General features: G+C 45.0%; 17 non-coding genes across 17 annotated transcripts; all 17 read right to left on the minus strand.

Moving 5' to 3' along the window:
- Nucleotides 1-574: 574 nt before the first annotated feature.
- LOC141252044 (U2 spliceosomal RNA) lies at nt 575-765 on the minus strand. The gene has a single exon (XR_012313521.1). It is a non-coding gene; the product is annotated as a U2 spliceosomal RNA (small nuclear RNA).
- A 1,120-nt stretch (nt 766-1,885) lies between these two features.
- Nucleotides 1,886-2,076, minus strand: LOC141252049 (U2 spliceosomal RNA). The gene has a single exon (XR_012313526.1). It is a non-coding gene; the product is annotated as a U2 spliceosomal RNA (small nuclear RNA).
- Nucleotides 2,077-3,199: 1,123 nt separating this feature from the next.
- Nucleotides 3,200-3,390, minus strand: LOC141252055 (U2 spliceosomal RNA). Its single transcript, XR_012313532.1, has one exon. It is a non-coding gene; the product is annotated as a U2 spliceosomal RNA (small nuclear RNA).
- Nucleotides 3,391-4,510: 1,120 nt separating this feature from the next.
- On the minus strand, nt 4,511-4,701 carry LOC141252050 (U2 spliceosomal RNA). The gene has a single exon (XR_012313527.1). It is a non-coding gene; the product is annotated as a U2 spliceosomal RNA (small nuclear RNA).
- Nucleotides 4,702-5,827: 1,126 nt separating this feature from the next.
- LOC141252057 (U2 spliceosomal RNA) lies at nt 5,828-6,018 on the minus strand. The gene has a single exon (XR_012313534.1). It is a non-coding gene; the product is annotated as a U2 spliceosomal RNA (small nuclear RNA).
- A 1,120-nt stretch (nt 6,019-7,138) lies between these two features.
- On the minus strand, nt 7,139-7,329 carry LOC141252058 (U2 spliceosomal RNA). The gene has a single exon (XR_012313535.1). It is a non-coding gene; the product is annotated as a U2 spliceosomal RNA (small nuclear RNA).
- A 1,121-nt stretch (nt 7,330-8,450) lies between these two features.
- On the minus strand, nt 8,451-8,641 carry LOC141252034 (U2 spliceosomal RNA). The gene has a single exon (XR_012313510.1). It is a non-coding gene; the product is annotated as a U2 spliceosomal RNA (small nuclear RNA).
- Nucleotides 8,642-9,761: 1,120 nt separating this feature from the next.
- On the minus strand, nt 9,762-9,952 carry LOC141252048 (U2 spliceosomal RNA). The gene has a single exon (XR_012313525.1). It is a non-coding gene; the product is annotated as a U2 spliceosomal RNA (small nuclear RNA).
- Nucleotides 9,953-11,071: 1,119 nt separating this feature from the next.
- Nucleotides 11,072-11,262, minus strand: LOC141252035 (U2 spliceosomal RNA). The gene has a single exon (XR_012313511.1). It is a non-coding gene; the product is annotated as a U2 spliceosomal RNA (small nuclear RNA).
- Nucleotides 11,263-12,384: 1,122 nt separating this feature from the next.
- LOC141252033 (U2 spliceosomal RNA) lies at nt 12,385-12,575 on the minus strand. Its single transcript, XR_012313509.1, has one exon. It is a non-coding gene; the product is annotated as a U2 spliceosomal RNA (small nuclear RNA).
- Nucleotides 12,576-13,698: 1,123 nt separating this feature from the next.
- Nucleotides 13,699-13,889, minus strand: LOC141252036 (U2 spliceosomal RNA). The gene has a single exon (XR_012313512.1). It is a non-coding gene; the product is annotated as a U2 spliceosomal RNA (small nuclear RNA).
- A 1,120-nt stretch (nt 13,890-15,009) lies between these two features.
- Nucleotides 15,010-15,209, minus strand: LOC141252056 (U2 spliceosomal RNA). Its single transcript, XR_012313533.1, has one exon. It is a non-coding gene; the product is annotated as a U2 spliceosomal RNA (small nuclear RNA).
- Nucleotides 15,210-16,329: 1,120 nt separating this feature from the next.
- On the minus strand, nt 16,330-16,518 carry LOC141252054 (U2 spliceosomal RNA). The gene has a single exon (XR_012313531.1). It is a non-coding gene; the product is annotated as a U2 spliceosomal RNA (small nuclear RNA).
- Nucleotides 16,519-17,634: 1,116 nt separating this feature from the next.
- Nucleotides 17,635-17,824, minus strand: LOC141252051 (U2 spliceosomal RNA). Its single transcript, XR_012313528.1, has one exon. It is a non-coding gene; the product is annotated as a U2 spliceosomal RNA (small nuclear RNA).
- Nucleotides 17,825-18,937: 1,113 nt separating this feature from the next.
- LOC141252037 (U2 spliceosomal RNA) lies at nt 18,938-19,128 on the minus strand. The gene has a single exon (XR_012313514.1). It is a non-coding gene; the product is annotated as a U2 spliceosomal RNA (small nuclear RNA).
- A 1,118-nt stretch (nt 19,129-20,246) lies between these two features.
- On the minus strand, nt 20,247-20,437 carry LOC141252038 (U2 spliceosomal RNA). The gene has a single exon (XR_012313515.1). It is a non-coding gene; the product is annotated as a U2 spliceosomal RNA (small nuclear RNA).
- Nucleotides 20,438-21,560: 1,123 nt separating this feature from the next.
- LOC141252053 (U2 spliceosomal RNA) lies at nt 21,561-21,750 on the minus strand. Its single transcript, XR_012313530.1, has one exon. It is a non-coding gene; the product is annotated as a U2 spliceosomal RNA (small nuclear RNA).
- Between the last annotated feature and the right edge of the window lie 140 nt (nt 21,751-21,890).

Raw genomic sequence — 21,890 nt, forward strand, 5'->3', positions numbered from 1 at the left:
AACTTTTTGGGTTGGTTTCTCTTTTATAGTCTGCAGGCATTAAATGAAAGAAGTCAGTGTTCCAGCAGAGGGAGACAACGTTTCAGAAAAGGCATTGTAGCAAACCAAAAAAGAAATTTTAAGCGCAGCAGAGTAACCAGCTCACATACCTGTTAGCTCAGGTGAGTTTAAAAGGCTGCTGTTGATAACAAGGGCATTTGCTAAATAGATGGTGTGTGTGCAACAATATACTGAAAGGTCAATTATATTGTGCAGCTTATCTCACCACCTGTAGTTATTTAGGTGAAAGCTCCAAAATGCTTGCCTAATATGTCTGTTTATCCAAAAGGAAGTATAGAGGGAGAGCTAGATAGATAGCATTGCATTACATTACATTACATGGCAATGCAATGCACAGTTGCTGAAGTTGAACCAAAATGAGCTTGTCATCTGGCTTCTGCAACTTTTAACATGAAAAATCCAATGAGGAGAAGAAAAGCAAAGCCAAAGAGTCCATCCCAAAATCCGACAAACAAGCAAAATGAACAAAAAGCATTGAATTCAATTCTTTCTGATTTTAGAAACTGCATTAAAGAAGGGGTGCACCGGTCCTGGAGATACTGCAATACCAGGTCAATGCGTGGAGTGGACAGAGCAAGCTCTTTTTCCATCTCCCTGTTCTAAAAATCCATTTAATATATGGTCCCCAGATAGGGGACGTATCAGATATTAAACTGATAAGAACAGATACTACACTTGATCTTAGCCAAAAGGCCGAGAAGCGATAATCAGAATTGGTTTCCGACTACGGTGCCACCCAAGGATTCTGAAAAGTCCATTTGTGGAGATGGCCACCTGGACTCCCGTTAAGAAGACATGCTGTCAACCTCTAGATCCCTCACATGCCTGCACTTTTCGGCTTGCTGCTGCTGCAATCCACGCGTTTTAGATCTGCATAACTCCACCTCTTTTAGCACAGTACCCTCAACCCCCGGCTGTTCCCACCCGCCTCAACACCGTTGGAAGGGAGGAGAACCAATTAAGGCGGGGGGGGGGTGGAACGAGCAGCTGTCTACCCTTAGCAGGAGGGTTGCTGATTAATTACCTCTCCTGCTGCTGCTGCTGCTGGCTGTCCAGCAGCAGACTGAAGGTGGCTGCTGCTGTGCGCAGGTATATAAAGGCTCAGAGCCTATTATGACACGCGCAGCCAGCGTTCCATTGCCACATTCCGTCTACTGCAGGCGGGATACCTGGATGGCTGAATGTCACTGAGAAGCTCACAGAGACCGCCATAAGCAACAGTTTAAAAGAATGCCACAGACTAATCAACCAAACTTTTTGGGTTGGTTTCTCTTTTATAGTCTGCAGGCATTAAATGAAAGAAGTCAGTGTTCCAGCAGAGGGAGACAACGTTTCAGAAAAGGCATTGTAGCAAACCAAAAAAGAAATTTTAAGCGCAGCAGAGTAACCAGCTCACATACCTGTTAGCTCAGGTGAGTTTAAAAGGCTGCTGTTGATAACAAGGGCATTTGCTAAATAGATGGTGTGTGTGCAACAATATACTGAAAGGTCAATTATATTGTGCAGCTTATCTCACCACCTGTAGTTATTTAGGTGAAAGCTCCAAAATGCTTGCCTAATATGTCTGTTTATCCAAAAGGAAGTATAGAGGGAGAGCTAGATAGATAGCATTGCATTACATTACATTACATGGCAATGCAATGCACAGTTGCTGAAGTTGAACCAAAATGAGCTTGTCATCTGGCTTCTGCAACTTTTAACATGAAAAATCCAATGAGGAGAAGAAAAGCAAAGCCAAAGAGTCCATCCCAAAATCCGACAAACAAGCAAAATGAACAAAAAGCATTGAATTCAATTCTTTCTGATTTTAGAAACTGCATTAAAGAAGGGGTGCACCGGTCCTGGAGATACTGCAATACCAGGTCAATGCGTGGAGTGGACAGAGCAAGCTCTTTTTCCATCTCCCTGTCCTAAAAATCCATTTAATATATGGTCCCCAGATAGGGGACGTATCAGATATTAAACTGATAAGAACAGATACTACACTTGATCTTAGCCAAAAGGCCGAGAAGCGATAACCAGAATTGGTTTCCGACTACGGTGCCACCCAAGGATTCTGAAAAGTCCATTTGTGGAGATGGCCACCTGGACTCCCGTTAAGAAGACATGCTGTCAACCTCTAGATCCCTCACATGCCTGCACTTTTCGGCTTGCTGCTGCTGCAATCCACGCGTTTTAGATCTGCATAACTCCACCTCTTTTAGCACAGTACCCTCAACCCCCGGCTGTTCCCACCCGCCTCAACACCGTTGGAAGGGAGGAGAACCAATTAAGGCGGGGGGGGGGGGGTGGAACGAGCAGCTGTCTACCCTTAGCAGGAGGGTTGCTGATTAATTACCTCTCCTGCTGCTGCTGCTGCTGGCTGTCCAGCAGCAGACTGAAGGTGGCTGCTGCTGTGCGCAGGTATATAAAGGCTCAGAGCCTATTATGACACGCGCAGCCAGCGTTCCATTGCCACATTCCGTCTACTGCAGGCGGGATACCTGGATGGCTGAATGTCACTGAGAAGATCACAGAGACCGCCATAAGCAACAGTTTAAAAGAATGCCACAGACTAATCAACCAAACTTTTTGGGTTGGTTTCTCTTTTATAGTCTGCAGGCATTAAATGAAAAAAGTCAGTGTTCCAGCAGAGGGAGACAACGTTTCAGAAAAGGCATTGTAGCAAACCAAAAAAGAAATTTTAAGCGCAGCAGAGTAACCAGCTCACATACCTGTTAGCTCAGGTGAGTTTAAAAGGCTGCTGTTGATAACAAGGGCATTTGCTAAATAGATGGTGTGTGTGCAACAATATACTGAAAGGTCAATTATATTGTGCAGCTTATCTCACCACCTGTAGTTATTTAGGTGAAAGCTCCAAAATGCTTGCCTAATATGTCTGTTTATCCAAAAGGAAGTATAGAGGGAGAGCTAGATAGATAGCATTGCATTACATTACATTACATGGCAATGCAATGCACAGTTGCTGAAGTTGAACCAAAATGAGCTTGTCATCTGGCTTCTGCAACTTTTAACATGAAAAATCCAATGAGGAGAAGAAAAGCAAAGCCAAAGAGTCCATCCCAAAATCCGACAAACAAGCAAAATGAACAAAAAGCATTGAATTCAATTCTTTCTGATTTTAGAAACTGCATTAAAGAAGGGGTGCACCGGTCCTGGAGATACTGCAATACCAGGTCAATGCGTGGAGTGGACAGAGCAAGCTCTTTTTCCATCTCCCTGTTCTAAAAATCCATTTAATATATGGTCCCCAGATAGGGGACGTATCAGATATTAAACTGATAAGAACAGATACTACACTTGATCTTAGCCAAAAGGCCGAGAAGCGATAACCAGAATTGGTTTCCGACTACGGTGCCACCCAAGGATTCTGAAAAGTCCATTTGTGGAGATGGCCACCTGGACTCCCGTTAAGAAGACATGCTGTCAACCTCTAGATCCCTCACATGCCTGCACTTTTCGGCTTGCTGCTGCTGCAATCCACGCGTTTTAGATCTGCATAACTCCACCTCTTTTAGCACAGTACCCTCAACCCCCGGCTGTTCCCACCCGCCTCAACACCGTTGGAAGGGAGGAGAACCAATTAAGGCGGGGGGGGGGTGGAACGAGCAGCTGTCTACCCTTAGCAGGAGGGTTGCTGATTAATTACCTCTCCTGCTGCTGCTGCTGCTGGCTGTCCAGCAGCAGACTGAAGGTGGCTGCTGCTGTGCGCAGGTATATAAAGGCTCAGAGCCTATTATGACACGCGCAGCCAGCGTTCCATTGCCACATTCCGTCTACTGCAGGCGGGATACCTGGATGGCTGAATGTCACTGAGAAGCTCACAGAGACCGCCATAAGCAACAGTTTAAAAGAATGCCACAGACTAATCAACCAAACTTTTTGGGTTGGTTTCTCTTTTATAGTCTGCAGGCATTAAATGAAAGAAGTCAGTGTTCCAGCAGAGGGAGACAACGTTTCAGAAAAGGCATTGTAGCAAACCAAAAAATAAATTTTAAGCGCAGCAGAGTAACCAGCTCACATACCTGTTAGCTCAGGTGAGTTTAAAAGGCTGCTGTTGATAACAAGGGCATTTGCTAAATAGATGGTGTGTGTGCAACAATATACTGAAAGGTCAATTATATTGTGCAGCTTATCTCACCACCTGTAGTTATTTAGGTGAAAGCTCCAAAATGCTTGCCTAATATGTCTGTTTATCCAAAAGGAAGTATAGAGGGAGAGCTATGTAGATAGCATTGCATTACATTACATTACATGGCAATGCAATGCACAGTTGCTGAAGTTGAACCAAAATGAGCTTGTCATCTGGCTTCTGCAACTTTTAACATGAAAAATCCAATGAGGAGAAGAAAAGCAAAGCCAAAGAGTCCATCCCAAAATCCGACAAACAAGCAAAATGAACAAAAAGCATTGAATTCAATTCTTTCTGATTTTAGAAACTGCATTAAAGAAGGGGTGCACCGGTCCTGGAGATACTGCAATACCAGGTCAATGCGTGGAGTGGACAGAGCAAGCTCTTTTTCCATCTCCCTGTCCTAAAAATCCATTTAATATATGGTCCCCAGATAGGGGACGTATCAGATATTAAACTGATAAGAACAGATACTACACTTGATCTTAGCCAAAAGGCCGAGAAGCGATAACCAGAATTGGTTTCCGACTACGGTGCCACCCAAGGATTCTGAAAAGTCCATTTGTGGAGATGGCCACCTGGACTCCCGTTAAGAAGACATGCTGTCAACCTCTAGATCCCTCACATGCCTGCACTTTTCGGCTTGCTGCTGCTGCAATCCACGCGTTTTAGATCTGCATAACTCCACCTCTTTTAGCACAGTACCCTCAACCCCCGGCTGTTCCCACCCGCCTCAACACCGTTGGAAGGGAGGAGAACCAATTAAGGCGGGGGGGGGGGGGGGGTGGAACGAGCAGCTGTCTACCCTTAGCAGGAGGGTTGCTGATTAATTACCTCTCCTGCTGCTGCTGCTGCTGGCTGTCCAGCAGCAGACTGAAGGTGGCTGCTGCTGTGCGCAGGTATATAAAGGCTCAGAGCCTATTATGACACGCGCAGCCAGCGTTCCATTGCCACATTCCGTCTACTGCAGGCGGGATACCTGGATGGCTGAATGTCACTGAGAAGATCACAGAGACCGCCATAAGCAACAGTTTAAAAGAATGCCACAGACTAATCAACCAAACTTTTTGGGTTGGTTTCTCTTTTATAGTCTGCAGGCATTAAATGAAAAAAGTCAGTGTTCCAGCAGAGGGAGACAACGTTTCAGAAAAGGCATTGTAGCAAACCAAAAAAGAAATTTTAAGCGCAGCAGAGTAACCAGCTCACATACCTGTTAGCTCAGGTGAGTTTAAAAGGCTGCTGTTGATAACAAGGGCATTTGCTAAATAGATGGTGTGTGTGCAACAATATACTGAAAGGTCAATTATATTGTGCAGCTTATCTCACCACCTGTAGTTATTTAGGTGAAAGCTCCAAAATGCTTGCCTAATATGTCTGTTTATCCAAAAGGAAGTATAGAGGGAGAGCTAGATAGATAGCATTGCATTACATTACATTACATGGCAATGCAATGCACAGTTGCTGAAGTTGAACCAAAATGAGCTTGTCATCTGGCTTCTGCAACTTTTAACATGAAAAATCCAATGAGGAGAAGAAAAGCAAAGCCAAAGAGTCCATCCCAAAATCCGACAAACAAGCAAAATGAACAAAAACCATTGAATTCAATTCTTTCTGATTTTAGAAACTGCATTAAAGAAGGGGTGCACCGGTCCTGGAGATACTGCAATACCAGGTCAATGCGTGGAGTGGACAGAGCAAGCTCTTTTTCCATCTCCCTGTTCTAAAAATCCATTTAATATATGGTCCCCAGATAGGGGACGTATCAGATATTAAACTGATAAGAACAGATACTACACTTGATCTTAGCCAAAAGGCCGAGAAGCGATAACCAGAATTGGTTTCCGACTACGGTGCCACCCAAGGATTCTGAAAAGTCCATTTGTGGAGATGGCCACCTGGACTCCCGTTAAGAAGACATGCTGTCAACCTCTAGATCCCTCACATGCCTGCACTTTTCGGCTTGCTGCTGCTGCAATCCACGCGTTTTAGATCTGCATAACTCCACCTCTTTTAGCACAGTACCCTCAACCCCCGGCTGTTCCCACCCGCCTCAACACCGTTGGAAGGGAGGAGAACCAATTAAGGCGGGGGGGGGGTGGAACGAGCAGCTGTCTACCCTTAGCAGGAGGGTTGCTGATTAATTACCTCTCCTGCTGCTGCTGCTGCTGGCTGTCCAGCAGCAGACTGAAGGTGGCTGCTGCTGTGCGCAGGTATATAAAGGCTCAGAGCCTATTATGACACGCGCAGCCAGCGTTCCATTGCCACATTCCGTCTACTGCAGGCGGGATACCTGGATGGCTGAATGTCACTGAGAAGCTCACAGAGACCGCCATAAGCAACAGTTTAAAAGAATGCCACAGACTAATCAACCAAACTTTTTGGGTTGGTTTCTCTTTTATAGTCTGCAGGCATTAAATGAAAGAAGTCAGTGTTCCAGCAGAGGGAGACAACGTTTCAGAAAAGGCATTGTAGCAAACCAAAAAAGAAATTTTAAGCGCAGCAGAGTAACCAGCTCACATACCTGTTAGCTCAGGTGAGTTTAAAAGGCTGCTGTTGATAACAAGGGCATTTGCTAAATAGATGGTGTGTGTGCAACAATATACTGAAAGGTCAATTATATTGTGCAGCTTATCTCACCACCTGTAGTTATTTAGGTGAAAGCTCCAAAATGCTTGCCTAATATGTCTGTTTATCCAAAAGGAAGTATAGAGGGAGAGCTAGATAGATAGCATTGCATTACATTACATTACATGGCAATGCAATGCACAGTTGCTGAAGTTGAACCAAAATGAGCTTGTCATCTGGCTTCTGCAACTTTTAACATGAAAAATCCAAGGAGGAGAAGAAAAGCAAAGCCAAAGAGTCCATCCCAAAATCCGACAAACAAGCAAAATGAACAAAAAGCATTGAATTCAATTCTTTCTGATTTTAGAAACTGCATTAAAGAAGGGGTGCACCGGTCCTGGAGATACTGCAATACCAGGTCAATGCGTGGAGTGGACAGAGCAAGCTCTTTTTCCATCTCCCTGTTCTAAAAATCCATTTAATATATGGTCCCCAGATAGGGGACGTATCAGATATTAAACTGATAAGAACAGATACTACACTTGATCTTAGCCAAAAGGCCGAGAAGCGATAACCAGAATTGGTTTCCGACTACGGTGCCACCCAAGGATTCTGAAAAGTCCATTTGTGGAGATGGCCACCTGGACTCCCGTTAAGAAGACATGCTGTCAACCTCTAGATCCCTCACATGCCTGCACTTTTCGGCTTGCTGCTGCTGCAATCCACGCGTTTTAGATCTGCATAACTCCACCTCTTTTAGCACAGTACCCTCAACCCCCGGCTGTTCCCACCCGCCTCAACACCGTTGGAAGGGAGGAGAACCAATTAAGGCGGGGGGGGGGGTGGAACGAGCAGCTGTCTACCCTTAGCAGGAGGGTTGCTGATTAATTACCTCTCCTGCTGCTGCTGCTGCTGGCTGTCCAGCAGCAGACTGAAGGTGGCTGCTGCTGTGCGCAGGTATATAAAGGCTCAGAGCCTATTATGACACGCGCAGCCAGCGTTCCATTGCCACATTCCGTCTACTGCAGGCGGGATACCTGGATGGCTGAATGTCACTGAGAAGCTCACAGAGACCGCCATAAGCAACAGTTTAAAAGAATGCCACAGACTAATCAACCAAACTTTTTGGGTTGGTTTCTCTTTTATAGTCTGCAGGCATTAAATGAAAGAAGTCAGTGTTCCAGCAGAGGGAGACAACGTTTCAGAAAAGGCATTGTAGCAAACCAAAAAAGAAATTTTTAGCGCAGCACAGTAACCAGCTCACATACCTGTTAGCTCAGGTGAGTTTAAAAGGCTGCTGTTGATAACAAGGGCATTTGCTAAATAGATGGTGTGTGTGCAACAATATACTGAAAGGTCAATTATATTGTGCAGCTTATCTCACCACCTGTAGTTATTTAGGTGAAAGCTCCAAAATGCTTGCCTAATATGTCTGTTTATCCAAAAGGAAGTATAGAGGGAGAGCTAGATAGATAGCATTGCATTACATTACATTACATGGCAATGCAATGCACAGTTGCTGAAGTTGAACCAAAATGAGCTTGTCATCTGGCTTCTGCAACTTTTAACATGAAAAATCCAATGAGGAGAAGAAAAGCAAAGCCAAAGAGTCCATCCCAAAATCCGACAAACAAGCAAAATGAACAAAAAGCATTGAATTCAATTCTTTCTGATTTTAGAAACTGCATTAAAGAAGGGGTGCACCGGTCCTGGAGATACTGCAATACCAGGTCAATGCGTGGAGTGGACAGAGCAAGCTCTTTTTCCATCTCCCTGTTCTAAAAATCCATTTAATATATGGTCCCCAGATAGGGGACGTATCAGATATTAAACTGATAAGAACAGATACTACACTTGATCTTAGCCAAAAGGCCGAGAAGCGATAACCAGAATTGGTTTCCGACTACGGTGCCACCCAAGGATTCTGAAAAGTCCATTTGTGGAGATGGCCACCTGGACTCCCGTTAAGAAGACATGCTGTCAACCTCTAGATCCCTCACATGCCTGCACTTTTCGGCTTGCTGCTGCTGCAATCCACGCGTTTTAGATCTGCATAACTCCACCTCTTTTAGCACAGTACCCTCAACCCCCGGCTGTTCCCACCCGCCTCAACACCGTTGGAAGGGAGGAGAACCAATTAAGGCGGGGGGGGGGTGGAACGAGCAGCTGTCTACCCTTAGCAGGAGGGTTGCTGATTAATTACCTCTCCTGCTGCTGCTGCTGCTGGCTGTCCAGCAGCAGACTGAAGGTGGCTGCTGCTGTGCGCAGGTATATAAAGGCTCAGAGCCTATTATGACACGCGCAGCCAGCGTTCCATTGCCACATTCCGTCTACTGCAGGCGGGATACCTGGATGGCTGAATGTCACTGAGAAGCTCACAGAGACCGCCATAAGCAACAGTTTAAAAGAATGCCACAGACTAATCAACCAAACTTTTTGGGTTGGTTTCTCTTTTATAGTCTGCAGGCATTAAATGAAAGAAGTCAGTGTTCCAGCAGAGGGAGACAACGTTTCAGAAAAGGCATTGTAGCAAACCAAAAAAGAAATTTTAAGCGCAGCAGAGTAACCAGCTCACATACCTGTTAGCTCAGGTGAGTTTAAAAGGCTGCTGTTGATAACAAGGGCATTTGCTAAATAGATGGTGTGTGTGCAACAATATACTGAAAGGTCAATTATATTGTGCAGCTTATCTCACCACCTGTAGTTATTTAGGTGAAAGCTCCAAAATGCTTGCCTAATATGTCTGTTTATCCAAAAGGAAGTATAGAGGGAGAGCTAGATAGATAGCATTGCATTACATTACATTACATGGCAATGCAATGCACAGTTGCTGAAGTTGAACCAAAATGAGCTTGTCATCTGGCTTCTGCAACTTTTAACATGAAAAATCCAATGAGGAGAAGAAAAGCAAAGCCAAAGAGTCCATCCCAAAATCCGACAAACAAGCAAAATGAACAAAAAGCATTGAATTCAATTCTTTCTGATTTTAGAAACTGCATTAAAGAAGGGGTGCACCGGTCCTGGAGATACTGCAATACCAGGTCAATGCGTGGAGTGGACAGAGCAAGCTCTTTTTCCATCTCCCTGTTCTAAAAATCCATTTAATATATGGTCCCCAGATAGGGGACGTATCAGATTTTAAACTGATAAGAACAGATACTACACTTGATCTTAGCCAAAAGGCCGAGAAGCGATAACCAGAATTGCTTTCCGACTACGGTGCCACCCAAGGATTCTGAAAAGTCCATTTGTGGAGATGGCCACCTGGACTCCCGTTAAGAAGACATGCTGTCAACCTCTAGATCCCTCACATGCCTGCACTTTTCGGCTTGCTGCTGCTGCAATCCACGCGTTTTAGATCTGCATAACTCCACCTCTTTTAGCACAGTACCCTCAACCCCCGGCTGTTCCCACCCGCCTCAACACCGTTGGAAGGGAGGAGAACCAATTAAGGCGGGGGGGGGTGGAACGAGCAGCTGTCTACCCTTAGCAGGAGGGTTGCTGATTAATTACCTCTCCTGCTGCTGCTGCTGCTGGCTGTCCAGCAGCAGACTGAAGGTGGCTGCTGCTGTGCGCAGGTATATAAAGGCTCAGAGCCTATTATGACACGCGCAGCCAGCGTTCCATTGCCACATTCCGTCTACTGCAGGCGGGATACCTGGATGGCTGAATGTCACTGAGAAGCTCACAGAGACCGCCATAAGAAACAGTTTAAAAGAATGCCACAGACTAATCAACCAAACTTTTTGGGTTGGTTTCTCTTTTATAGTCTGCAGGCATTAAATGAAAGAAGTCAGTGTTCCAGCAGAGGGAGACAACGTTTCAGAAAAGGCATTGTAGCAAACCAAAAAAGAAATTTTAAGCGCAGCAGAGTAACCAGCTCACATACCTGTTAGCTCAGGTGAGTTTAAAAGGCTGCTGTTGATAACAAGGGCATTTGCTAAATAGATGGTGTGTGTGCAACAATATACTGAAAGGTCAATTATATTGTGCAGCTTATCTCACCACCTGTAGTTATTTAGGTGAAAGCTCCAAAATGCTTGCCTAATATGTCTGTTTATCCAAAAGGAAGTATAGAGGGAGAGCTAGATAGATAGCATTGCATTACATTACATTACATGGCAATGCAATGCACAGTTGCTGAAGTTGAACCAAAATGAGCTTGTCATCTGGCTTCTGCAACTTTTAACATGAAAAATCCAATGAGGAGAAGAAAAGCAAAGCCAAAGAGTCCATCCCAAAATCCGACAAACAAGCAAAATGAACAAAAAGCATTGAATTCAATTCTTTCTGATTTTAGAAACTGCATTAAAGAAGGGGTGCACCGGTCCTGGAGATACTGCAATACCAGGTCAATGCGTGGAGTGGACAGAGCAAGCTCTTTTTCCATCTCCCTGTTCTAAAAATCCATTTAATATATGGTCCCCAGATAGGGGACGTATCAGATATTAAACTGATAAGAACAGATACTACACTTGATCTTAGCCAAAAGGCCGAGAAGCGATAACCAGAATTGGTTTCCGACTACGGTGCCACCCAAGGATTCTGAAAAGTCCATTTGTGGAGATGGCCACCTGGACTCCCGTTAAGAAGACATGCTGTCAACCTCTAGATCCCTCACATGCCTGCACTTTTCGGCTTGCTGCTGCTGCAATCCACGCGTTTTAGATCTGCATAACTCCACCTCTTTTAGCACAGTACCCTCAACCCCCGGCTGTTCCCACCCGCCTCAACACCGTTGGAAGGGAGGAGAACCAATTAAGGCGGGGGGGGGGGGTGGAACGAGCAGCTGTCTACCCTTAGCAGGAGGGTTGCTGATTAATTACCTCTCCTGCTGCTGCTGCTGCTGGCTGTCCAGCAGCAGACTGAAGGTGGCTGCTGCTGTGCGCAGGTATATAAAGGCTCAGAGCCTATTATGACACGCGCAGCCAGCGTTCCATTGCCACATTCCGTCTACTGCAGGCGGGATACCTGGATGGCTGAATGTCACTGAGAAGCTCACAGAGACCGCCATAAGCAACAGTTTAAAAGAATGCCACAGACTAATCAACCAAACTTTTTGGGTTGGTTTCTCTTTTATAGTCTGCAGGCATTAAATGAAAGAAGTCAGTGTTCCAGCAGAGGGAGACAACGTTTCAGAAAAGGCATTGTAGCAAACCAAAAAAGAAATTTTAAGCGCAGCAGAGTAACCAGCTCACATACCTGTTAGCTCAGGTGAGTTTAAAAGGCTGCTGTTGATAACAAGGGCATTTGCTAAATAGATGGTGTGTGTGCAACAATATACTGAAAGGTCAATTATATTTTGCAGCTTATCTCACCACCTGTAGTTATTTAGGTGAAAGCTCCAAAATGCTTGCCTAATATGTCTGTTTATCCAAAAGGAAGTATAGAGGGAGAGCTAGATAGATAGCATTGCATTACATTACATTACATGGCAATGCAATGCACAGTTGCTGAAGTTGAACCAAAATGAGCTTGTCATCTGGCTTCTGCAACTTTTAACATGAAAAATCCAATGAGGAGAAGAAAAGCAAAGCCAAAGAGTCCATCCCAAAATCCGACAAACAAGCAAAATGAACAAAAAGCATTGAATTCAATTCTTTCTGATTTTAGAAACTGCATTAAAGAAGGGGTGCACCGGTCCTGGAGATACTGCAATACCAGGTCAATGCGTGGAGTGGACAGAGCAAGCTCTTTTTCCATCTCCCTGTTCTAAAAATCCATTTAATATATGGTCCCCAGATAGGGGACATATCAGATATTAAACTGATAAGAACAGATACTACACTTGATCTTAGCCAAAAGGCCGAGAAGCGATAACCAGAATTGGTTTCCGACTACGGTGCCACCCAAGGATTCTGAAAAGTCCATTTGTGGAGATGGCCACCTGGACTCCCGTTAAGAAGACATGCTGTCAACCTCTAGATCCCTCACATGCCTGCACTTTTCGGCTTGCTGCTGCTGCAATCCACGCGTTTTAGATCTGCATAACTCCACCTCTTTTAGCACAGTACCCTCAACCCCCGGCTGTTCCCACCCGCCTCAACACCGTTGGAAGGGAGGAGAACCAATTAAGGCGGGGGGGGGGGGGTGGAACGAGCAGCTGTCTACCCTTAGCAGGAGGGTTGCTGATTAATTACCTCTCCTGCTGCTGCTGCTGCTGGCTGTCCAGCAGCAGACTGAAGGTGGCTGCTGCTGTGCGCAGGTATATAAAGGCTCAGAGCCTATTATGACACGCGCAGCCAGCGTTCCATTGCCACATTCCGTCTACTGCAGGCGGAATACCTGGATGGCTGAATGTCACTGAGAAGCTCACAGAGACCGCCATAAGCAACAGTTTAAAAGAATGCCACAGACTAATCAACCAAACTTTTTGGGTTGGTTTCTCTTTTATAGTCTGCAGGCATTAAATGAAAGAAGTCAGTGTTCCAGCAGAGGGAGACAACGTTTCAGAAAAGGCATTGTAGCAAACCAAAAAAGAAATTTTAAGCGCAGCAGATTAACCAGCTCACATACCTGTTAGCTCAGGTGAGTTTAAAAGGCTGCTGTTGATAACAAGGGCATTTGCTAAATAGATGGTGTGTGTGCAACAATATACTGAAAGGTCAATTATATTGTGCAGCTTATCTCACCACCTGTAGTTATTTAGGTGAAAGCTCCAAAATGCTTGCCTAATATGTCTGTTTATCCAAAAGGAAGTATAGAGGGAGAGCTAGATAGATAGCATTGCATTACATTACATTACATGGCAATGCAATGCACAGTTGCTGAAGTTGAACCAAAATGAGCTTGTCATCTGGCTTCTGCAACTTTTAACATGAAAAATCCAATGAGGAGAAGAAAAGCAAAGCCAAAGAGTCCATCCCAAAATCCGACAAACAAGCAAAATGAACAAAAAGCATTGAATTCAATTCTTTCTGATTTTAGAAACTGCATTAAAGAAGGGGTGCACCGGTCCTGGAGATACTGCAATACCAGGTCAATGCGTGGAGTGGACAGAGCAAGCTCTTTTTCCATCTCCCTGTTCTAAAAATCCATTTAATATATGGTCCCCAGATAGGGGACGTATCAGATATTAAACTGATAAGAACAGATACTACACTTGATCTTAGCCAAAAGGCCGAGAAGCGATAACCAGAATTGGTTTCCGACTACGGTGCCACCCAAGGATTCTGAAAAGTCCATTTGTGGAGATGGCCACCTGGACTCCCGTTAAGAAGACATGCTGTCAACCTCTAGATCCCTCACATGCCTGCACTTTTCGGCTTGCTGCTGCTGCAATCCACGCGTTTTAGATCTGCATAACTCCACCTCTTTTAGCACAGTACCCTCAACCCCCGGCTGTTCCCACCCGCCTCAACACCGTTGGAAGGGAGGAGAACCAATTAATGCGGGGGGGGGGTGGAACGAGCAGCTGTCTACCCTTAGCAGGAGGGTTGCTGATTAATTACCTCTCCTGCTGCTGCTGCTGCTGGCTGTCCAGCAGCAGACTGAAGGTGGCTGCTGCTGTGCGCAGGTATATAAAGGCTCAGAGCCTATTATGACACGCGCAGCCAGCGTTCCATTGCCACATTCCGTCTACTGCAGGCGGGATACCTGGATGGCTGAATGTCACTGAGAAGCTCACAGAGACCGCCATAAGCAACAGTTTAAAAGAATGCCACAGACTAATCAACCAAACTTTTTGGGTTGGTTTCTCTTTTATAGTCTGCAGGCATTAAATGAAAGAAGTCAGTGTTCCAGCAGAGGGAGACAACGTTTCAGAAAAGGCATTGTAGCAAACCAAAAAAGAAATTTTAAGCGCAGCAGAGTAACCAGCTCACATACCTGTTAGCTCAGGTGAGTTTAAAAGGCTGCTGTTGATAACAAGGGCATTTGCTAAATAGATGGTGTGTGTGCAACAATATACTGAAAGGTCAATTATATTGTGCAGCTTATCTCACCACCTGTAGTTATTTAGGTGAAAGCTCCAAAATGCTTGCCTAATATGTCTGTTTATCCAAAAGGAAGTATAGAGGGAGAGCTAGATAGATAGCATTGCATTACATTACATTACATGGCAATGCAATGCACAGTTGCTGAAGTTGAACCAAAATGAGCTTGTCATCTGGCTTCTGCAACTTTTAACATGAAAAATCCAATGAGGAGAAGAAAAACAAAGCCAAAGAGTCCATCCCAAAATCCGACAAACAAGCAAAATGAACAAAAAGCATTGAATTCAATTCTTTCTGATTTTAGAAACTGCATTAAAGAAGGGGTGCACCGGTCCTGGAGATACTGCAATACCAGGTCAATGCGTGGAGTGGACAGAGCAAGCTCTTTTTCCATCTCCCTGTTCTAAAAATCCATTTAATATATGGTCCCCAGATAGGGGACGTATCAGATATTAAACTGATAAGAACAGATACTACACTTGATCTACTTGATCTTAGCCAAAAGGCCGAGAAGCGATAACCAGAATTGGGTTTCCGACTACGGTGCCACCCAAGGATTCTGAAAAGTCCATTTGTGGAGATGGCCACCTGGACTCCCGTTAAGAAGACATGCTGTCAACCTCTAGATCCCTCACATGCCTGCACTTTTCGGCTTGCTGCTGCTGCAATCCACGCGTTTTAGATCTGCATAACTCCACCTCTTTTAGCACAGTACCCTCAACCCCCGGCTGTTCCCACCCGCCTCAACACCGTTGGAAGGGAGGAGAACCAATTAAGGCGGGGGGGGGTGGAACGAGCAGCTGTCTACCCTTAGCAGGAGGGTTGCTGATTAATTACCTCTCCTGCTGCTGCTGCTGCTGGCTGTCCAGCAGCAGACTGAAGGTGGCTGCTGCTGTGCGCAGGTATATAAAGGCTCAGAGCCTATTATGACACGCGCAGCCAGCGTTCCATTGCCACATTCCGTCTACTGCAGGCGGGATACCTGGATGGCTGAATGTCACTGAGAAGCTCACAGAGACCGCCATAAGCAACAGTTTAAAAGAATGCCACAGACTAATCAACCAAACTTTTTGGGTTGGTTTCTCTTTTATAGTCTGCAGGCATTAAATGAAAGAAGTCAGTGTTCCAGCAGAGGGAGACAACGTTTCAGAAAAGGCATTGTAGCAAACCAAAAAAGAAATTTTAAGCGCAGCAGAGTAACCAGCTCACATACCTGTTAGCTCAGGTGAGTTTAAAAGGCTGCTGTTGATAACAAGGGCATTTGCTAAATAGATGGTGTGTGTGCAACAATATACTGAAAGGTCAATTATATTGTGCAGCTTATCTCACCACCTGTAGTTATTTAGGTGAAAGCTCCAAAATGCTTGCCTAAGATGTCTGTTTATCCAAAAGGAAGTATAGAGGGAGAGCTAGATAGATAGCATTGCATTACATTACATTACATGGCAATGCAATGCACAGTTGCTGAAGTTGAACCAAAATGAGCTTGTCATCTGGCTTCTGCAACTTTTAACATGAAAAATCCAATGAGGAGAAGAAAAGCAAAGCCAAAGAGTCCATCCCAAAATCCGACAAACAAGCAAAATGAACAAAAGCATTGAATTCAATTCTTTCTGGATTTTAGAAACTGCATTAAAGAAGGGGTGCACCGGTCCTGGAGATACTGCAATACCAGGCCAATGCGTGGAGTGGACAGAGCAAGCTCTTTTTCCATCTCCCTGTTCTAAAATCCATTTAATATATGGTCCCCAGATAGGGGACGTATCAGATATTAAACTGATAAGAACAGATACTACACTTGATCTTAGCCAAAGGCCGAGAAGCGATAACCAGAATTGGTTTCCGACTACGGTGCCACCCAAGGATTCTGAAAAGTCCATTTTTGGAGATGGCCACCTGGACTCCCGTTAAGAAGACATGCTGTCAACCTCTAGATCCCTCACATGCCTGCACTTTTCGGCTTGCTGCTGCTGCAATCCACGCGTTTTAGATCTGCATAACTCCACCTCTTTTAGCACAGTACCCTCAACCCCCGGCTGTTCCCACCCGCCTCAACACCGTTGGAAGGAGGAGAACCAATTAAGGCGGGGGGGGTGGAATGAGCAGCTGTCTACCCTTAGCAGGAGGGTTGCTGATTAAATTACCTCTCCTGCTGCTGCTGCTGCTGGCTGTCCAGCAGCAGACTGAAGGTGGCTGCTGCTGTGCGCAGGTATATAAAGGCTCAGAGCCTATTATGACACGCGCAGCCAGCGTTCCATTGCCACATTCCGTCTACTGCAGGCGGGATACCTGGATGGCTGAATGTCACTGAGAAGCTCACAGAGACCGCCATAAGCAACAGTTTAAAAGAATGCCACAGACTAATCAATCAAACTTTTTGGGTTGGTTTCTCTTTTATAGTCTGCAGGCATTAAATGAAAGAAGTCAGTGTTCCAGCAGAGGGAGACAACGTTTCAGAAAAGGCATTGTAGCAAACCAAAAAAGAAATTTTAAGCGCAGCAGAGTAACCAGCTCACATACCTGTTAGCTCAGGTGAGTTTAAAAGGCTGCTGTTGATAACAAGGGCATTTGCTAAATAGATGTGTGTGTTGCAACAATATACTGAAAGGTCAATTATATTGTGCAGCTTATCTCACCACCTGTAGTTATTTAGGTGAAAGCTCCAAAATGCTTGCCTAATATGTCTGTTTATCCAAAAGGAAGTATAGAGGGAGAGCTAGATAGATAGCATTGCATTACATTACATTACATGGCAATGCAATGCACAGTTGCTGAAGTTGAACCAAATGAGCTTGTCATCTGGCTTCTGCAACTTTAACATGAAAAATCCAATGAGGAGAAGAAAAGCAAAGCCAAAGAGTCCATCCCAAAATCCGACAAACAAGCAAATGAACAAAAAAGCATTGAATTCAATTCTTTCTGATTTTAGAAACTGCATTAAAGAAGGGGTGCACCGGTCCTGGAGATACTGCAATACCAGGTCAATGCGTGGAGTGGACAGAGCAAGCTCTTTTTCCATCTCCCTGTTCTAAAAATCCATTTAATATATGGTCCCCAGATAGGGACGTATCAGATATTAAACTGATAAGAACAGATACTACACTTGATCTTAGCCAAAAGGCCGAGAAGCGATAACCAGAAGTGGTTTCCGACTACGGTGCCACCCAAGGATTCTGAAAAGTCCATTTGTGGAGATGGCCACCTGGACTCCCGTTAAGAAGACATGCTGTCAACCTCTAGATCCCTCACATGCCTGCACTTTTCGGCTTGCTGCTGCTGCAATCCACGCGTTTTAGATCTGCATAACTCCACCTCTTTTAGCACAGTACCCTCAACCCCCGGCTGTTCCCACCCGCCTCAACACCGTTGGAAGGGAGGAGAACCAATTAAGGCGGGGGGGGGTGGAACGAGCAGCTGTCTACCCTTAGCAGGAGGGTTGCTGATTAATTACCTCTCCTGCTGCTGCTGGCTGTCCAGCAGCAGACTGAAGGTGGCTGCTGCTGTGCGCAGGTATATAAAGGCTCAGAGCCTATTATGACACGCGCAGCCAGCGTTCCATTGCCACATTCCGTCTACTGCAGGCGGGATACCTGGATGGCTGAATGTCACTGAGAAGCTCACAGAGACCGCCATAAGCAACAGTTTAAAAGAATGCCACAGACTAATCAACCAAACTTTTTGGGTTGGTTTCTCTTTTATAGTCTGCAGGCATTAAATGAAAGAAGTCAGTGTTCCAGCAGAGGGAGACAACGTTTCAGAAAAGGCATTGTAGCAAACCAAAAAAGAAATTTTAAGCGCAGCAGAGTAACCAGCTCACATACCTGTTAGCTCAGGTGAGTTTAAAAGGCTGCTGTTGATAACAAGGGCATTTGCTAAATAGATGGTGTGTGTGCAACAATATACTGAAAGGTCAATTATATTGTGCAGCTTATCTCACCACCTGTAGTTATTTAGGTGAAAGCTCCAAAATGCTTGCCTAATATGTCTGTTTATCCAAAAGGAAGTATAGAGGGAGAGCTAGATAGATAGCATTGCATTACATTACATTACATGGCAATGCAATGCACAGTTGCTGAAGTTGAACCAAAATGAGCTTGTCATCTGGCTTCTGCAACTTTTAACATGAAAAATCCAATGAGGAGAAGAAAAGCAAAGCCAAAGAGTCCATCCCAAAATCCGACAAACAAGCAAAATGAACAAAAAGCATTGAATTCAATTCTTTCTGATTTTAGAAACTGCATTAAAGAAGGGGTGCACCGGTCCTGGAGATACTGCAATACCAGGTCAATGCGTGGAGTGGACAGAGCAAGCTCTTTTTCCATCTCCCTGTTCTAAAAATCCATTTAATATATGGTCCCCAGATAGGGGACGTATCAGATATTAAACTGATAAGAACAGATACTACACTTGATCTTAGCCAAAAGGCCGAGAAGCGATAACCAGAATTGGTTTCCGACTACGGTGCCACCCAAGGATTCTGAAAAGTCCATTTGTGGAGATGGCCACCTGGACTCCCGTTAAGAAGACATGCTGTCAACCTCTAGATCCCTCACATGCCTGCACTTTTCGGCTTGCTGCTGCTGCAATCCACGCGTTTTAGATCTGCATAACTCCACCTCTTTTAGCACAGTACCCTCAACCCCCGGCTGTTCCCACCCGCCTCAACACCGTTGGAAGGAGGAGAACCAATTAAGGCGGGGGGGGGGGTGGAACGAGCAGCTGTCTACCCTTAGCAGGAGGGTTGCTGATTAATTACCTCTCCTGCTGCTGCTCGCTGGCTGTCCAGCAGCAGACTGAAGGTGGCTGCTGCTGTGCGCAGGTATATAAAGGCTCAGAGCCTATTATGACACGCGCAGCCAGCGTTCCATTGCCACATTCCGTCTACTGCAGGCGGGATACCTGGATGGCTGAATGTCACTGAGAAGCTCACAGAGACCGCCATAAGCAACAGTTTAAAAGAATGCCACAGACTAATCAACCAAACTTTTTGGGTTGGTTTCTCTTTTATAGTCTGCAGGCATTAAATGAAAGAAGTCAGTGTTCCAGCAGAGGGAGACAACGTTTCAGAAAAGGCATTGTAGCAAACCAAAAAAGAAATTTTAAGCGCAGCAGAGTAACCAGCTCACATACCTGTTAGCTCAGGTGAGTTTAAAAGGCTGCTGTTGATAACAAGGGCATTTGCTAAATAGATGGTGTGTGTGCAACAATATACTGAAAGGTCAATTATATTGTGCAGCTTATCTCACCACCTGTAGTTATTTAGGTGAAAGCTCCAAAATGCTTGCCTAATATGTCTGTTTATCCAAAAGGAAGTATAGAGGGAGAGCTAGATAGATAGCATTGCATTACATTACATTACATGGCAATGCAATGCACAGTTGCTGAAGTTGAACCAAAATGAGCTTGTCATCTGGCTTCTGCAACTTTTAACATGAAAAATCCAATGAGGAGAAGAAAAGCAAAGCCAAAGAGTCCATCCCAAAATCCGACAAACAAGCAAAATGAACAAAAAGCATTGAATTCAATTCTTTCTGATTTTAGAAACTGCATTAAAGAAGGGGTGCACCGGTCCTGGAGATACTGCAATACCAGGTCAATGCGTGGAGTGGACAGAGCAAGCTCTTTTTCCATCTCCCTGTTCTAAAAATCCATTTAATATATGGTCCCCAGATAGGGGACGTATCAGATATTAAACTGATAAGAACAGATACTACACTTGATCTTAGCCAAAAGGCCGAGAAGCGATAACCAGAATTGGTTTCCGACTACGGTGCCACCCAAGGATTCTGAAAAGTCCATTTGTGGAGATGGCCACCTGGACTCCCGTTAAGAAGACATGCTGTCAACCTCTAGATCCCTCACATGCCTGCACTTTTCGGCTTGCTGCTGCTGCAATCCACGCGTTTTAGATCTGCATAACTCCACCTCTTTTAGCACAGTACCCTCAACCCCCGGCTGTTCCCACCTGCCTCAACACCGTTGGAAGGGAGGAGAACCAATTAAGGCGGGGGGGGGGGGGTGGAACGAGCAGCTGTCTACCCTTAGCAGGAGGGTTGCTGATTAATTACCTCTCCTGCTGCTGCTGCTGCTGGCTGTCCAGCAGCAGACTGAAGGTGGCTGCTGCTGTGCGCAGGTATATAAAGGCTCAGAGCCTATTATGACACGCGCAGCCAGCGTTCCCATTGCCACATTCCGTCTACTGCAGGCGGGATACCTGGATGGCTGAATGTCACTGAGAAGCTCACAGAGACCGCCATAAGCAACAGTTTAAAAGAATGCCACAGACTAATCAACCAAACTTTTTGGGTTGGTTTCTCTTTTATAGTCTGCAAGCATTCAATGAAAGAAGTCAGTGTTCCAGCAGAGGGAGACAACGTTTCAGAAAAGGCATTGTAGCAAACCAAAAAGAAATTTTAAGCGCAGCAGAGTAACCAGCTCACATACCTGTTAGCTCAGGTGAGTTTAAAAGGCTGCTGTTGATAACAAGGGCATTTGCTAAATAGATGGTGTGTGTGCAACAATATACTGAAAGGTCAATTATATTGTGCAGCTTATCTCACCACCTGTAGTTATTTAGGTGAAAGCTCCAAAATGCTTGCCTAATATGTCTGTTTATCCAAAAGGAAGTATAGAGGGAGAGCTAGATAGATAGCATTGCATTACATTACATTACATGGCAATGCAATGCACAGTTGCTGAAGTTGAACCAAAATGAGCTTGTCATCTGGCTTCTGCAACTTTTAACATGAAAAATCCAATGAGGAGAAGAAAAGCAAAGCCAAAGAGTCCATCCCAAAATCCGACAAACAAGCAAAATGAACAAAAAGCATTGAATTCAATTCTTTCTGATTTTAGAAACTGCATTAAAGAAGGGGTGCACCGGTCCTGGAGATACTGCAATACCAGGTCAATGCGTGGAGTGGACAGAGCAAGCTCTTTTTCCATCTCCCTGTTCTAAAAATCCATTTAATATATGGTCCCCAGATAGGGGACGTATCAGATATTAAACTGATAAGAACAGATACTACACTTGATCTTAGCAAAAGGCCGAGAAGCGATAACCAGAATTGGTTTCCGACTACGGTGCCACCCAAGGATTCTGAAAAGTCCATTTGTGGAGATGGCCACCTGGACTCCCGTTAAGAAGACATGCTGTCAACCTCTAGATCCCTCACATGCCTGCACTTTTCGGCTTGCTG

The sequence above is a fragment of the Phyllobates terribilis genome, unplaced genomic scaffold (genome assembly GCF_046119375.1).
Source record: "Phyllobates terribilis strain yellow unplaced genomic scaffold, ASM4611937v1 Scaffold_7988__1_contigs__length_33817, whole genome shotgun sequence".
Classification (NCBI taxonomy): Eukaryota; Metazoa; Chordata; class Amphibia; order Anura; family Dendrobatidae; genus Phyllobates; species Phyllobates terribilis.